This window comes from Athalia rosae, chromosome 5 (genome assembly GCF_917208135.1).
Source record: "Athalia rosae chromosome 5, iyAthRosa1.1, whole genome shotgun sequence".
NCBI lineage: Eukaryota > Metazoa > Arthropoda > Insecta > Hymenoptera > Athaliidae > Athalia > Athalia rosae.
Genome location: NC_064030.1, coordinates 8,965,015 through 8,983,530, shown reverse-complemented (window position 1 = coordinate 8,983,530; position 18,516 = coordinate 8,965,015). Strand labels below are relative to the sequence as shown.

The 18,516-nt window shown below is 41.9% G+C and overlaps 1 protein-coding gene across 11 annotated transcripts in view; it reads right to left on the bottom strand.

Annotated features, from left to right (window-relative positions):
• Positions 1-18,516, bottom strand: part of LOC105690159 (transient receptor potential-gamma protein) — an 82,626-nt gene that overhangs the window by 60,088 nt on the left and 4,022 nt on the right. For 2 of the 11 annotated variants that reach the window (XM_048656055.1, XM_048656062.1), the window contains exon 1: positions 584-987. The exons of the other annotated variants lie outside the window; for them this stretch is intronic. The gene's annotated coding sequence lies outside the window, so the exon portion shown is untranslated. Of the gene's footprint in view, positions 1-583; positions 988-18,516 lie in introns of those variants that run through there. 11 annotated transcript variants of the gene reach the window in all.

Genomic DNA, 18,516 nt, shown 5'->3' with positions numbered 1-18,516 from the left:
TGCTGATCTATGGGATTTGGAGACGTTATTGCTAAATTAACACCGTTCGACCGCACGATGGAATTTATACCACGGAATCCGTTTTCTTTTTTTCCTCGCTTGACGGTTATTTATTCATTTACTCCTTCGCTTGAAACGGATTAACATCAAACGCGGGCGGGCCAACTCAATAATACCGTGAATTTTGAGTTCATCGCGTAGATAAAATATCGTAAGCTATACGGCTTAAGGGTTTTGAGTGCTTTCCTGAAAATTAAACCATACAAAAAAAAAAAAAAAAAAAAAAAACTCTAAGCTTTCCCTCGATCGACTTATCGTACCCTTAATGCCCTTATCCTTTTCCATATCCGCATTATTACCTCTGTGAGCGATGAGTTTTATCTAAAATTCTATCACACTCTATACCAAAAGACCAATAATCTGAAAGACACGCTGGACAAGATTAGACACCGAAAACGTTTATGTTACGTTTATTTATTCATGCTATGCAAAGTTAGTCTTCTTTTATTTTCTTTCTCTACGAGATCACGTTATACTTGCGCGAACAGTTGATATATCTGATCGTCTTGGAGTCAAATCTTACGTTTTGTCATATCAGTGCCTCGATGAATTTACCATACATCACAGGGTTCCACGCCCAACATCACCGGAACTTGGCCGTTTCGAGGAAAATTTTTTTCTCATCCAGACACAATACCCTCGGCGATTTTTTTACGATCGAAACGAACCTCGTCGCAAGTGCGCGAGACGTATGAATCACGATTGCTATATTCCGTATAAATTCAGCTCCCGGCGCTTTACACGAAGTTATGCAAGGTTATTTGATTTTTAAGGGACGTTGGTGAGAAATATGTCCGTCACTTGAGTCTGCGTAGGTATCCACACGTTCCTATTTCGTTTAATTATTTATTCATCTTTTCGGTGAGGTTGCTCAACGGCTATGTCCGCAGGTGATAAAATAATGAAGTATACGCGGCCGTCACTCTGCGCGCAATCACCGACTTTCGGCAACTAAAATCTAACCGGAAAATTCAACAGCTAAGAGGATTGTATAATATAAACAATCCGCCGATAGAATTCATCGGCGCCCACGCCTGACTCGGAACCATTGAAAATCCGCCCGTTAATTTGAGTGCACCGATTATAGGTACATATATGTATTACGCCCGTGTTCCTATGTTCGCGAAGTAACAGTTCGACATATACAGCGAGAAAACGATGATTCTGTCGAGGCTACGCTATTTTTAAAAACAGGGAAAATAATCCGGGGTCGATGGATGGCCGTCCGGTAATCAGTGCAATGTTTTGCACGGCGATGATATTCGAGATTTCCTCCAATCGTAAGGTAGCGTGTGAATATTCGTAAATCGAGTGGTTTCAAATGACGTGCGGATGATATTTCCTGCGATCATTTAATCGAGGGATGAAGTCGCACAACGATTGAACCATCAATCGTTTAACGATATAAATATTTGAATTTCCAGCCGCGCTTTCCGCATGAATCGACCATACGTGTATAGGAATTCCTCGGGAGCCGTTGAACTGCAGAAAAAGAAGAGGAAAAAAAATTCGACTCGCTTCTATGCCGGCGGAGTGAAACTGCCATGGGTTTTATGCGGTATTTGAAAAGTTGCGTGTCGAACTTTACAGGAAATACGACACATAGAGTTTCTCGAATATGGTTCGACGAAACTTCTACCCTGCGGTATTTTTCGCCTATAGGAAACGAAACACGAGAAGAATGCGTACAAGGGAACTTGATTCGCTCCCGCTAAAATTTTCGTTTTCAAGTTCGAAAAGTTGAGGCATCCAACTTGCGTTAATTGTTCGATCGATATCGGTATAATAACGGCTCTGAATGCGCGTGATTAATGACGCTTCGGTCATTGATTGAACGAAGATGCTTCGGATAATTCATTGGAGCGCCGACGCGATCAGTTGTGTCTTATTAATCCTAGTAAGTTGTAGAATATTGTTACATGTACTTGGGATCAAAACGTGAGCAGCGACGGGAATCCGGCAGCATGTAACGGGTGTAACGCTCGTTACAAACTTTGAAAAGTATATGGCGGGAAACAAAAGTCAAGCGCCAACTTTCTGCCGGTTTACTTTTCAGAATAATGGATACTACTCGGCTACCCCGCCAAGTCGACACCGACGAATTCAAAGGAACACGCGAAGACTTTATTGAAAAAACGAAAATCGTACAGCTGTTATCGTCGATTTTCTTTTTTTTCAATTCCATTTTCCCAATTCGTAAATCGCACTCGGCAGGCAAGTCTCATTCGAGATGTCTCAATCCAACGATTGCGTTAACTTTCGCGAATTCGGCTGTACGGATGACGACCATTGTACGAGTTCAAATGGATTCTACTCAAACAAAAATTACATTAGCAAACTATGACCGAACGGGGTTCATTTAAATGGACAGGACAGGACAGGGCGTGGCTTTGCCGTAGATGTGCACAACGTAGAAACGGAGATCGTTCGATAAAAAATTTCAAGTACACATATATGTGTATGTACACGTATTATCATGCGATCGGTTCTCCCGGTAGAATTTCAAAGACTGGTCGCGGTTTGAAAACGTCGGGAAAACGACTGCATGGCTGCTGTTATTATATTATTAAAGCTAGAGGTCTTCGTGAACGTTCCAAAGCGACTTTTAATTACGTACAACCTCTGTGTTTATAATTCGAGATAAATATTTAGAAAAACAAAACGTACGCTTGTATTATTTGGATTAAAAATGTGTGATTGTTTTCGCATAAAAAAATTTTCGTCCGCACAAGGGTCTGTTGAAAATGCATCCCATCACAGATATGTCTATATGTAAGCCCGTAATCATCGGCTTCCAGCGAGGATGAGTTTGACCCTTGGAAGCTCGAATGTCAGATTTGTTCGGTTCCCGCAAACGAAGGAACTTCGTGGGGATCGTGAAGTTGGGATATTTACTTTTGTACTTTCGACGGCCACCGTAACAGCCGCAGGTGACTTACTCGACGAAATAGCACAGGGGCAAAATTATTTCGGGTTTAATCACGTCTCCGGCGAAACAAGACTGCGAGCAGCAGCGAGAACGCTTCTCCGTTCCGTCGAACAGTTTGTGAGAAATCTTATTGTTATCTTTGGAGTCTTTCGAAATATTTACGACCATCGGGTTGCGAAATCTCACTGTACAAATCCGGTGTAGGTAAAAATGCGAGGAAAACGTTACTTTCCGGTTATTTTTGCCGGACGCGAATGACCCCAGGGAGTCCATCTGGGTTAAAGTTCATTATGCGGTGGGCAGAGCGAATCATCGATGCAGGGGTTTATGTAGAGTATCGTGTTTGCGAGTTTGCGAGACGGTTTTATAAATCTACAGAGAGAGCACGTGGATACCATTTTAAGAAGTGCCGACCTCGCTTGCCGATCGACGAGGATGCCGTCACTTTTGTTTAGCCAGTAAATCACATCGCGAGGTCGACTTTTTTGATCGTACGCAATCCCGGCGTCCGTCTGCCTTCAAAGAAATTGGGCGTCGCGTCGGGTCGGTGAGGTTCTGGCGTCGCGACGCTCTCGCATACACGTCCGTGTCATGGCCACGTTGCGATTTGGGAAGTGTCAAACCACGACGCTGTGCAGCTTTTACAATTTACAAACATGCCCGAATCCCGGAGTCGGTGCGGGCAACAAACGCCTCACGACTCATTGTCCCCTGAATATACTCCAAGCTTTTCCAGTCACGAACTAACTTTTGGATTATACGCGGTACAAACGTAACGCGTTTAAAAGTAACCGGTCGAGTCGAGCTTTTGCAGGATATATTTGCTTATAAGAAGAATACTATAAGCGCTATAAGCGCGGCGATGAAGAAGAAGTATAAAAAGTGTTCGTCGGTCTATTTCCAACATCGACGGAAAATCTTGTTACCGGAAATGCCCGTGATTCGTAACACTGACTCGGCGGAGTAGGTGTTTCGCACTAATTTATCTCCGAGCTTTCATTGTCCGATTTTACGATGCCCGACGTGATTCACCGTCAGACCGGCGGCTTTCTTCGAATAACTTTACAACCGAATCGACTTTTCAGCTCGAAGAATACAGTTGCTCCAAATCCATTCCTCTTTTCGGACTGAAATTTTTTTTATCGCACTTTCGACCGCTATATACCAGATCGAAATTACTCTTCGATGAAAAGAGAAAAATAGATCGACGTGCGTAATTACTAAAAATTCCCGTTCGATATATCTAAGCTGCTGCAGACCTACCATAACTTGTATCACTGTATGAGTATAATATATTTGTGTTAGGAGATATCGAACTCCCGCAGATCACGAATTAACGTTTCCGGTTGCTCAACCAATCGTAAAATGAACTTTGACCACATTTTCGACTCGCTCGAAAGCACTGTGTGTTTCGAACGGAACAGGGTCGTTGATAAATGATTAACATTTCTACTTCGTTCCTTAAAATAAGTAACGAAATTCCGAAGATTCGCATAAATCCCAGGGTATTTAAATATCCTCATTTTGTTCACGTGATCCGGTTTGATTATTTTTGCAACATGATGGACCCAGATTTTTATTTTACCTTTATTTCTATCGGAATAAACCACGCGTTGTATCGATTCCAAATCACTCACGTTAGAATATTGTGGCCATTGGCTACTTCCTATTTCACTGCCTCCTAATTATATAACGCATTTTCCCCACGGCCAAGGTATCAATTTGCAAAATGTCCCCACGCTGACATTAATTTTAAGTCGCTGTAAACTTCCAACGATCAGATAATTTGTTTGCTAATTTTCTCGGGATTTTGCATACGTGTGTCGGAAGTGATTGATATACATACCTAATATCGAATACCACGAAAGTTCCAAGCATCCTTTATAATCCTCAACTTCAATTTTTCTTCTTCATAATTAAATCTTATGTCAATATGGCTTCTGTTCTATATTTACCCGGGAGGGATATTGAGAACTATTTTTCAGTAAAATAAAATTGAAAATAAAAAAAAAAAGGAAAAAAGAAAAAACCGAGCAACCTGCAACGACGGATGGTTATTAGAGAAATTTCATTATTATACAGGAAAACGTATAATCGGAAAGGAAAAAACAGAAAAAGAGAAAAAAGACGAAACGATTTCAAAGGGAGGTATTTAAAAGTTCCAACGTTTAAAATAAACGGCGGTAAGTTTGCTCGAAATAATAAATAATCCTTTGAAATTCGAGCGTCCAAAGAGAAAACCGAGTGCAGATTTCACCCCGAAAAAGTGTGTAAGGTATCTTACTTACAATTGGTACTCCTACTCGACTGATTACAGTCATTTCATTTAATTAGTGTACTGACTTAAAGTTCGTGAAAAAAAGAAATTAGAAAAAAAAACTCGATAAAAGTTTTTACGTTGGCAATATTCCTTCCTACGGTTAGCCCTACTCGGTCTTAAGACCGTGATTTCGCATCATTAGGGGTCCCTGTTTCTACATTTGTCGAAAAACTTGCTCCCCTAATGAGCTTACATTTTGGAGAATCTTTTTTTCTAAACAGATCTGAATTTTATCATCAATTCAATGCGGTTCTGTAAGTCGCTAGATAAAACGGTCGCGTAATAAGAAAAAAGAGAAAAAAAAAAAAAACTTGGGTTGAAAAGATGTGACAAATTATTCGATAACTTTGATAGGATTTCAACCGATTAATCAGACGTCAACATCCGGCGGTGAAGAAAATGAAAAAGAAAAAACGAATAGGAGAATTTTTATCCATTTTCATAACCCATAGTACAAATAACCAAAAATCTATGACATAAATGTTATATTTGCGTCCGCAGCTCATGCGCTGTATACATATATGTATGTATACGTAACGACGATCGTCTGGATGATCGCGATGGTATATGTTTTTGTTTCGCTCTATCGGATCCGTATAAACCTGCTGGTATAGCCATCAAGAGACAAAAGATTTTCCCGAGTCTTTGTTTCGCCTGTCCTGAAATGAGACGACCACCTTTTGTCTCGAGCCGCAAGCTCTCTTTACTTTTCTTCTTTATTTCGCACACCCATTTTCCTATACCAAATTTTATAATTGTGAGAATAAAATCAGCGTATGGTGCACAAAGGATCATTTCTTACTCTTAACATCGATAACTTCATATCCTAAATATCCTCATCTAATTTACGCGCTTGCAATTACATCACGATAATAAGTAAGAATCTAATCCGAACGATTTAATCAATTTTCGACGTGAATTATGTAATTAAAAATATAATTTGCTCGACTATCATTCGGACTTCGGGGTAAATGTTGAATGAAACGTACTTCGTACCGCTTGGTTCGGTCTGATAAAGTATTTTCACGTTTAAGTGAATGAGTATATGGTGGGAAGAAAAATTGGGGTAAGAAAAAAAGAAAAAAAAAAAGAGGAAGCCTTCGCTTCAGGTTAGGTGGACGTCGCCCCCCCTTCCAAGTTACGATATACACACACCCACGCAGCTCAAGAAATAATGATGTAGTACGAGATGTTTGTCTTTTTCTTCTCTTTCGTTTTTTTTTTTCTTCTTTTCGTTTCTTTTTCTTTTTTTTTCGTTTCGACTTAGCTCAGATCAGACGAGGATAAAGATAGGGAGAAACACAAGGGGTTGTGTACGCTCGCGTAAAGGATAAAGGAACAAAAAAAAAAGTGGAGAAAGGGATGTGATGATACGGCATTGAATAAGAGCAAAAGAAACGGAACGAAAACGTCGTATTATATACGTGTCAACGATGAAACTGGTCGAGAGCAGGCAAAAGAACTGTCTTCCATGTGGTGTCGGCCATAAATGAAAAGGAGAAATATTCAGAGTGGAATGGTTGCCGAAAAAAGAGAAAAAGAAAAGTAGAAAAGAAAAATAATCATCGCAAAAAAAAAAAAAAAAAAAAAACACCAGAAGAAAAACACAAAAAATAATCTATTCTCATCGCGATAAATCCCTGGTGGTGTGGCGTAATATTTGAGCACCGGTGTAAGACCCTTGTGATTTCTATAATATCGCGCTATAGTCCTCAGAAATGAATTACGACGTTGTACCTACTTTCTCTTGCGCGGGATTCGCGGTATTATACGTAAGGACACTTTCGTGAAATAAGGTGATGTGAATTATCGCGAAAATTTCCTTCATTCTCAGCCTTATACGGGCGAAAATGTTAAGCGGAAGACCAAATTACTTCGTTTTTTTTTTTTCTCCCCCGACAATAAAAGAAACTCAAAGTTCCGTGAAATTAAATACAATTAGTGATGATTCCGCCTTGGTCTCATATACCGGTTGCGAATATTTCATAATGCTCATGTGAGGACGTATTTTCTTCTCTTTTTTTTTTCTTCTCTCTTTAACGAACAACATTCAACTGTGTGATTTTTACCTGGACGAGAGAAATAATGGAAGTTTATTTTTTTAATGCATTTTATATTCTCTAACTAAAACTGTAACTTCGTCTCTCAAAAATACGCGTACCTACCCTCATTCCAAGTACACGTTGAAACCATGTAGGTTTGCGAATATCAAAATGTGAAATTCTTTTTTTCTGAAATGTCATGTAATATTCACGATGCGCGGTACGCGGTGTGTATTTTTGAAGTCTTGTCCCGTCGGCGAGAGAACAAATGAACCATTATTTCGATAAAGATTCGAATTTCGCGGCGTTTACTCAACTTCCGTGCGAATATGCAGCTGTGTAAGTACATGTAAGAACCTGCCCCTGACAAATTTGGAGATATTTTGTACGAGGAAGAGAAAAAAAAAAAAGGTTGAGACGTGAAAATGCGTGGGTACGATAGACGCAGTTCTAGAGGAATTCCGATAATTTTCGCAATTGCACGGAAGTGAAACGTACGCTCTAATCATAAACTACGTCTGATGACGTAATTACCCAACACTTTAGTGAATTAGACGTCTTTACACCTCGTCTATTGTCTTCCGTTCTCCTGTACGTGTACATTTGGTATCCACGTGCACAGGTGCTAAGAACGAACTTGTTCAAAATTACTTGCCAGATGTGGAACTCGTATGCAAATCAGATCGGAGAACGTTTTACCTCTCCGCGTCGAGTCGTAATAACTTCGCACAAAGGCCCATCCCATGTGGTTTTCAATTCATTTGCCTCGAGGCGTTCGTTACCACTGTTTGGTAACCCGAAAGAAAAACGGTTTACTTTTCATCAGGGTCAGGTGAAATTTTAATTTTTACCGAAATTTCACCGATCACCTTCTTCGGATTTGATACAGTCCTCGGTGAAACGATCGCAGAGAGGGAAGTAACAATAACGAATTCACCGGGGTCTCGTAGGATATTTTTTTTATACCCATCCGGTCGACGATATCAAGTTCTGGAAGTTCTCTTCGGTGTGGCGAAGTTATTGTTGGCGAACCCGGAGAAAAACACGGATGCAATCCATTTCAATTTGTGCTCCAGTACCCTTTTGTATCCCCTTCTCAATTATATCTACGAGTGGACCGATAACTACCGAAACACGTAAGAAAAGTCCGACCAGTGTAACCGATAGGACAAACAAAAATTGGTCCAGACGTGTAAATTTTTGTCTCCAGCGAAACAATGTTAGGCACATTGAATCGGTTCGTTAATTAATTATCGCAGAATTTCTCAGTTGGCGTCTGTTCTGATCACCGCCACCTTCGTTGACGCGATTCAAAATAGTTGAACTTTGAATTAAACGGACAAGCTTCTACGGAATACCAGCGGAGGAATTCCGGCTGTGAGCTAAGAATTACCTTCCACAGCATCACCTGGTGCCAGACGAACAGCCACGTTTAATCAGCTCAGCCGTGTCTAACTTGCTCGGCAGCGACCATTCGGTCGTGGGATTGACATTGAAAACTGAACTATATAGATGGTGGGAGTTCCACGTCGGAGACGATGAGCAACTCATGCCAACTCTTATTCCGGGCTGATGCTTATTTTTTTTTTTTCTGCGTTTCACGTAACATTCTTCGGGGTCCAAAGGCGAGTTTCAAGGTCGACGTTGAGCAATTTTGACAGTTCTTTGGCTGGAAGCGTGAAACAAACTTTCCCTTTTGTTTGCAGACAAAACAAGGGTGGGTTACGCCGTTGATTCGTACGGTAGGTGGCTTTACATTCGTCGGCGTACATATGTACGTACCCGTGTACATTGAAACTGCACGGGGAAAAAGCAGTGACCCTCTTGACTATTCATGATCCCCTTTGAATATTCAAATTCTCAATGTCGCTTTCTACGACTCGTCGGTGTTATTTTTTTCCATTGTTTCATTTTCCCTTATTCTTCCTTTATCGAGTTTCCATATTCAACCGGTCATTAGTCTTCCGCGAGCATGAACGTTGAACGTTCTCGCAACGCGGGCGCCTGTGTAGATTTCATTATATGAAAAGGTTGAAATCCACACGAGGACATATACCGCAATGGTGAAAAAAGTGAAAAACATGAAAATTATACGGTAGCTTCCGGTGACATCCGCGTAGTTCGAGAATTAAGTTTTCCGCAGCCCCTTTCCGTCAGCGGGTAGTAGGAAAATTGACCAAGATTATAAACGTTAGGAGAATTGAATAATCCGCGTGATATGCGACGGAAACTTTTCTCTTCACACACCCAGCTATATGTATGTAGGCAAGTACGTGCACACTACGTACAGTAGGTCTCGCAGTAGGCGCACGGGTTGGACGTATACGCCGACGATTCGAGAAATAACTCGAACCTACCGTCGTGAACCTGCGTCGTGTTTTCTCGAGGGATACAGGGCTAAAATTTTCGTCGTCAAATTTCGCTAATAATAACAACTTGGCGAGCTCCGAGATAAAACGAGCCGCCGCGCGATGCTCACAGCTTCGCTGCTCCTATAAATTGTAATCTGAGGTTAAGCCTAAAGCTTTACCTGCGATAATTCAAAAACAAACTAATGTAATTTTCGAGAAATCCAAGAGACGGATTTTCCTAGAAACACCTCTGGCGCGTCTCGACTATTTTACATCCTCAGTTTTTCATTTCTTTTTCAACACTATACAGAACGCGGTTGCCATTTTGTTATTCCTCTCGCGTCTTTTCTCTCTTTTTCATAAGTTTTCTTCGGTGCTCGATATAATGAAACAAGACGAATGTATCGTACATTCCGCATTGAGAACAAGGCGAAAAACCCCGGGTAGCATTATCCCTCGGAGGAACGTGATCTGCCGGTAAAGTCGTTTATTTGAAAATTTTTTTCTCCCCTGACTTTGCGGACGTGAATTCAAATTTTCAACTTTTAACGACAGGCGTTGATTGCTTTTCTTTCTTCACCGTTCCTTTTTCCTTCTTTCTCTGCTTTCCTCCCGACGATTACTTACCCTTTAAATTTACTTCGAGACCTCAGACACGCCTTGTCACCACCGCCGGAAACAGTGCTCACCTCAAGTTCCTATCGGAATTAATTTTTTTTTCTTTAAATTTGAAAAAACAAAAACCAGTCGGATACAATTTTCATTCGCACTTGACGGCGGAACGTACGCAGCGCTCCACTTGAACAAACACATTATTTAGAAGCACTTCCGCCTCTCGGGTTTTTTTTCAGACTCCTTTTCAATATCGCGGTTCTTATCGTCATTCGGTGATCCCGACCGCCCTTAGCAAAGAACCTTTTGGCTCGTTAGGCGGCGTAAATATTGACCTCATTACCAACAATAAAGAGATATATAGCTTTTCGCTCAAAGGTCGATATGAGAATACGTATTATCATGCAAATGTGTACATCAGACGCGGAGAATTTCGTCGGAAAGTTACGTAGATGCGTCTTACAATCGGAATGAGATATTGAACATTCGGCTAAGATCATTTCTCGCGGTGAATGGATCGCTCGATTATTACGATATATTTTGGGGTTACAGGTTTCCCTCTCGTTCCTCTAGTAGTTGCTCAGTTTTCACGATGTTATATTCGTTTACCAGCGCTCAAAGCATCGAGCATTTATTCACGACTAAATTCAAGTCGGGTGGGGGGGGGGGGGGGGAATTCACCCCAAAGTTGTTGAGAATTTGCGAAGTGATTCGCGGGTAAGCGTCTGCCTCTATCTCGGTCTCCGTTTCCTTTTCCTTACCCCGCGCGTCTTATCTCGCCATCTTTTTCGTTGTTTTTCCCTCCGCTTCCTTCATTTCCCCCCCGCCCCCCTTTTTCTTTTTTTTTTTTTTTTTTCTCTTTCTCACGGGGACAACTTTTTGCTAGCTGTGGGAAAGTGACTGCTAACCGAGTCGGGGATATTGGCGAAGGGATGAGAGGATCAATGGGGAGGCGTCGGTCTGGGGCGTCGTTCGGATATGCGTCGCGACGCCTCCGCGCTCGTGGCACAGTTATAGCGGCAAGGAGCCGTGGGATATGGAGGCTCGAAACCTTTCCAGGCAAACAGACCCCGAACCCACGACACGAGAAAAGCCAATTTTGAACAGACGCGTGTGTGACCTCGTCGAACACTAATTACCTATACCATGTTGTGTACGTACGTACGTACGCATTGTATATTATATTACAACGCTATACGGCTGGGGGGGAAGCTTTCGCTGTAAATTTGTCGAAGCCAAATAATTACGCCACTGAATTTATGGAAAATGGGCGCGGAGCTCGGCGAAGTGCAACGCCCTTGAACCTCGCGAGTGAGGATACAGTTTTCGAAGGATTTTCGGATCGACTGTTTTCTTCAAGTTTTCACGGGATTACCGTTCATCTTCCGTTGTTATACGTCCGGAACGCCCTGGGCCGCTGTTGCGATCGGGGAAATGATCGATTTTTTTTTCTCGAGGTTCGAAAGCTCGTTTTTGTGTATCCGAGGCTCAATATTGCTTGCCGGCAAGTCTCTCAGCGTCGGAACAGGAAGCAGGGGCATCTGATTCTTCAAAGCTTACCTTGTTCGCGGTGTACGGTTCGCCGAATTCCGAGAAAATTGCGAATGGAAAATCCCAAATTCGTTCAAGCCATCTTTATTATGCTTTCGAAAACTGAATTCTAAGACTCCCAGTAAAGCTTCCGCGTACACTACCTTCACAATTTTCTCGATCTTCTTCCTCAAACCACGAGCGTTAACCAGGCTTATCTCAGAATATGGATAATCGAGCGTTTTTTTCTCATGGGGTTCATTTCCACCGAATCTCTTCGACTCTATATCTGCCGCATTATCGATGTTATAAAACCCGAGCCGTGACGAATTACTCGAATGTCGAGCGGGTGCTTGAACTAAAGTTTTATTTCCTATGGCGTTTATAATCGATTGGGTACTCAAAAAACTTTTTATTCCGTTTTTATTTTCTTCGCCTCTTTTCCCTCCTCTTTATACTCCTGCGATTTCTTCCGCGTCCGAAGAAAGGTATTCCCATGGCAGGGCGCTTGTTAATTTCTACTTTTCACGTAATAAGCGGATGAACATAAGTACCTTTAGAAACACTACCATAGCGAAATAGGAGTCCTTTTCATTCGATTCTCACGTCTCAATACGAGAAACTAGCACAATTTTCCACTCGCACTCGAAATTCACTTACGATTAGAGATACCCGATAAATTTTATCCGCGCTCGCGGCCCAAGAGATATTCCTTCACCGTGAGAAAAGTCCGCGGAATTCGAGGCACGAAAATCGCTCGAATTAACACACTCGTTTCTGAAACACAATTACCGTGCCTTTTTTTCGCTCGGTAACCCAGTTCTTCCCCGGTGTATATCCCGAAAGAGACCAGATTTTCTACATTTCTTCGGACAAACTATCGAATCCCGCAAACCCGGTATACTTCCTCCCAACAAGCCCCGGCTGGCTGGAAAAGAAATATCGAAAATTCGAAATACGGAACGATCCGCAGTTTCATTCGTCGGTTTTTTCGGACAAACGCCGTTTCGTCTGGGCATAGAAACGATAAGTTTTTCTCGAAAAGTCTGAGCTTAGGCAGATTGAATCAAGAGCTTCGGTCTCGCGGTGGACCGGCCGAGCTTTCGGTCTGCACAGTGGTTCAAATGATACGGTATCCATCATCCTTGTTATTCCCGGAATCTTCCATTCTTTCCATCCAGACAGCCGACGGACCAGAAGAGCACGAACCCTTTGTATATCTTGATAAAGCGAGGGATCACTCCCTCTTGATATCCCGGCGTTAAGTTCCGCGGGTCCTCGGGTTGAAGATTTGCCCGAGAACCATCGGCCTGTGGCAGAACTCGCTCGCTCGAATCCTTGAACGATTCTTTCACGGGAGGCGAAAAAGAACACAACACGGCACAACGGCTGAGCTCACAATTTTATTGTTCCGTTCCGTTAAAAATCTTGGTGATCGATATGGGCAGTTGGAAGCTTCGAAGCAGGTATCCGTCAATTCGCTGAGCGTTGGACCCGTTTCCTCATCCTTACAAGCAATTTCCGCACGTAAAAATCAATATGTGATGGCGGCATCGAGGACAACCCTTCTCTTCTTCACAGGTATTTATACCTATGTGTATGTATATGCTCTTTTTTTGAAGTGTCTTAATGGATGTATTTTCTGCCATAGAGTGTCCGCGAGCCCAAGCGATGGAGCTTGCACTCGAACGACGCGAGCTGCGGTAAGAAAAAATTCATCGATGTACTGACTTGCGAGGAAGGTAATTTTATCGGCAATGATCATTGGGCATTGATGAATTTTCTTTTTCAATTGTAAAATCCTGATCAATAGTTTTCGCAAAAGTATCCATGATAAAAGAAAAGGAGCCGCAACGAGAAGCACACCGTTTTATAATCCTGTGACGAAGACAAAAAAAAAAGTAACGCGACGGTCGTATAACAACACGTGTAAATGGGAGCAGAGGAAACAATTAGCATAGAAATGTAGCATTATAACGAAGTATAGCCGTATAAAGTAGTAATAAGAATGGTAAAAATAATTGCTCGACGAACTGCGGGGCGTTGAAGCACCTACGTATCAACGAGGTACGCGACGTAACCTGCATAGCCACTGTGTGTGAATAGAATAGAGCAATACGAGTGAATTTACTCCGACGTTATCAAACAGCTTTTTTCCGCTTCTCCCTTTTCCCTCACTTTCGCAGTGGCGATAGTTCGGTGTGGGTATATTATACTCGTAATTTGGCCTCGGGATTCGGTTGGTCTCAATTCCGGTTGGCGGCGGTGCCCCCATCACTTTGCACCGGGTTTTGACCATCAATCCCTTTCTCACACCCTCCCGCGCTGCGGGCTGCGGCACCGCCGTATCCTCGACCCTTTGACGTTCTGCGGGTCTTTTGCTATATACTCAATGACGTTGACTACTACTTTGCCCCGACTTTTGATTCGGTTATACAGGCGACGCCGAAGGTACGGAAGTTCAAGAAAGGTTGAAGTGACCCATTGCGCAGGGTCAAATTTTCGGGGTGGATTCCATAAAAGTACCGATTGATCTTCGATCTTTTTACAAAATGGCGTCTATTTTGAACAGCGAGTGTTCGATGATGCTACCTTTTTCAGGACAACGACAGGGATCGTCGGCCGAGTGTTCGAATTTATTGTTGCCACGCGAGAACGAAGGTTCTCTTGAGCGAATGTATATGTGGAAAGAATGACAAGTATTCACTGGGACGGTTATCGCTCTACAGTCTAGACGTCGAGGATCGTCCCGAAGAATTCAACATTGAAACGTACATTTTCTTCCATCCCGAACGCGAGTCCTTCACGCGCCGCAGTGAATCGGAAAATTCCATCAGATCGAGAACGTCAGCCCGTACAACCTCTCAAAGTCTCCGCATTCCCAAAACACTTGATGTCGGATTCACGACTACCGGATCGATCTAAAATCGTTTCGCTGAAAAACAACGCCTTGTAACGTTCTTTACCGGAATAAAATAAAACGAGAAAAAAGAAAAACAAAGAAATACCCACCGGTAGGAAGTATAATGGAATCGTCGCGTCGCCATTTTTTGAGTATACCTTCCCTCTCACCTTTCATCGCATGCAGTTTATTGAGTAACGCGAGATCAATTGTCAATTTTTATACCGCATTTATTGAAAATTTCAAATCTCTGTTCGATCAATTCCGTCACCGCGCATCTTTTCACAGGATGTTGAAAAAAATGGAGAAATTATTACATCGCATCTGGAAAGTCGTCGGAAAAAAAACAATGGCGGCCAAGCTGGGTAGGGTGTCCTTAACGTCGGCACAAAAAATCGGAGCAAACCTTTCGCGCCACATCTGTTTCCAAAAAGCTCCTCCTTATCCCTGGAACTTGGAAACTCCGGGCCAACAATAAGTGGAATCAAAAGGTGGGACTCGAAATTATTTGTGATATTGGGAATGCGGAGCACGCACCTTTGTCGCCATGTCGCCATCAACGAAAAGACCCGGCGGGAGCGCGTGAGGGTGAAGTATTTCCTTGAAACTGTGCGAAATTGTCGTTGGTAAACTCGTTGAGAAGTGACGGAAGGATGTGGAGTCGAACGAAGTGGAGGGATGGAAAATGTGGGGCTTATAGTGATTTATAAACCACGCCTCGAAGAATTCAAGGTGACCCACACTCTTGCGAAACCTGATTTAATCTCACACCAGCTTAGAAAAAGGTGAAAGCTGCTACTTTTCGTGTATATAGAACATGATTTTTGAACGATGGAGGTATATGAAAAGTCGGACGGTTTTATTTCATCTCGGGTGATAATTTTGCCCCAATTTGTCTTCTGTTTTTGGGTTCATTTTTCCTCTGCAGTTTTCTCCACATCGTTAACAATCCACTTCTTTTTCGCCTGAGAACCTGAGAAAACTTGAGCTGAAATTTTTTTTTTACAGCTAATATACTTCTGGTACGATGCGAAGTTATTAACTATGATACGTCGACGGCGTGTGACCGATGATAATGATATGAAACAAAATTTAACAATTGAGGTGAAAAAAAAGTTGACGAAAACCTTAGGAAGTAAGTTACGTAATTCGAACGGCCCGTTTAATCTCCAGACTTCTAAAGTATTTAATAACGCCATGAGATATCACTGAACCGCTCTCGATTTTCATCGGATATATACGAATAGCGTGTATATACGTATATACCGAAGCGTCGACGCGACTAATATACATTATAAGTTAGGTGAGCAACGGCGCGCCAGATTCCCGAACCCGACGCATAAAAGCTCGACAGAAATCCGTAATTCAATTTCTCGCGGGCGAAGGGCAAACACCGTCTGGACATTTAACGTAAACTTATCAAAAGCGGTTCGAATCATACGCGCGAATATATAATCTAAAAAAATTACAGAAGGATTCAGGCGTCGGAGCGGTCGGAAAATTTGTGGTATAACTTGAAAGTCGGCCGTCCATGTTCGAAATATTCGGACGAACCGTCGCTGAACTTCCGGTTGGATATTTGCGAACATACCTACCTGTCATCGTTTGCTACTTACATCGCCAGGACGTACGTACATGGCATCCGGAGGAATGAATCGATTTTTTTTATATAAAACTACGAATTCATGAGAACATTTTTTGTTCATTCGATTCGAAAAAATTCACCAACGACACAACGGGCTGCCCACAACAATTAAGGGATCACTTGATTTTCCCATGAAAATAACCCATCTTCAAATAGTAAGTATGACTCCGTCAAAAATATAAAAGAAATCCAATTTCGAAGCTCGAATCTTCGGTAGTAATACGCTGACTTTTTTTTACACACACAACTTTTCGTGAGGCTGCACAGCTTTGAAGTTGCCGCGAAATTGCGCGGTTTTATTTTACCCCCATTTTGAAGGGGAACTTTCAAACTAGAAGACCCCAGCGACAACATATTTCTGCGATCTTCATAACAGACGGTGTACATCGCAGAGACAAGAAAATCGCAAAATTTTTCGAACGTCGTTTCAGAGCTGCATAACTTTGTGGAAAGTTGTACCGAAAAAAAAAAAGTCAAATCAGCAGTTTCGAAGTGAAAGCTTCGTTCGAGCTCCAAAACTCAATTGCTTTTCATCGCAATTCGTTCATTCCTGTCGGAGTTATACTCATTCGAAAATGGGTCTTCATCGTGGCATTAAAATTCATTAAAATGGTCCGTTAATTGTGGCGCGCGGTGTATTCGACGGAAATTCAGACCCAAAAAACCTTCCAAAAAAATGGTAATGGTATTTTCACAAAAAGCGGATCATTCATCGGACAAATCATCCAATTTACCGACCCGGCATTTCAATTAATGGATGCGTTCGAATCGTCGTTGTACGTAATAAATGTGGAGCCATTATTATCTTATCATTCATAATCCTTGCCATAAACCAGCACTCTACATATTCGTATGTAGACGTAGCATGTTATAGATATAGATGTATATACTTGCATTACATACATTCGCATCGTACGTGAACAGGTTAAAATATGTATGGTAATCTTAGTTTACAGCTAGAAATGGTGTTATGGGAAAAAGTTCCGATAAAAGTAATCGTCTCATTTATTTTTTGCGATAAAATGTAAGCGGTCCGGATACCTGTGTATATAGTATGTAGAGATAGTACAAAATACCTAATACCTTTGTAGATATAATACTTGCAGTTTTACGGTATCCGTCTCGATTTTCGAATAAAATAAACAAATAAATAAAAAAAAAACAATTATTGATCCGAAGATGCAGCGAAAACTGGAATGAACGATACCCATATAGATATCGTGGACGTTGGAATTCCGGGTGAAGAGACAAAAAAACGAATGAAAGAAAAAAAAAAATGTCGATACTCCTCCGGCGAGACGTTTTATCGACGTGTTGGTGTATTTTTTTTTTTTTCGTCTCTCGTTCATCCTTCTCGCTTTTTTCCGCAAAACAAAATTGCGAGGCAACTCGAGGGCGCCTTTTCCGCTTCCGAATAGATCGAGGGGCGTAACATCTAGGCTTCCTCGAACAATCTCTGCTACTTATTTGCCTCACCAAAGAAACGTTAAGGGCAACTCCCTGCTGTTCAACCGGAATATTCTCGTCCCTTTTCGACGTGATTTCACTCGAACCGAGCTTTATACTTCACCTCCTCCGAAGGATTTGTCTTCTCTCGGATAATCACCCTCAATTTATACGTTAGCTATAGATATCGCCATTTTCGGCTTTCGGCCGCTTTTTACCTCCTTCGACTATATTTGTTTATTATACGATACCATCTGTCAAGCTTACATGAACGGAGCTCCAACGCTTATGCTATACATATGGTACATTGTTAAAAAAAAAACAAAAAAAAATTTTGTCGGCCTCGATATAAAAGGCAATTCGTAGCTTGAATAGGTACCTAGATGAAACGCGCGCGAAGTTTCGGCTCCAAAACTTTTTCTTCTTCGTTCGGCTCTTGTAATTGTTATATATCTACAGTTCTGGCACGAGTACGTGGGCGCATGTTACGCAGAGTGATAAATATCAACCGCTGCACTTTTTGTGTACATATACTTATACGAATGATATGATATTGCATGGAGTATTAGTACATTGCGAATTACAAAACAGTTAATTAAATAAGCGAATCCTGAAATTTATCACGAAAAATCCCTGGGGTGGCGTTACGTTCGTGAATAACGCGTGGTGAACAGGGCCC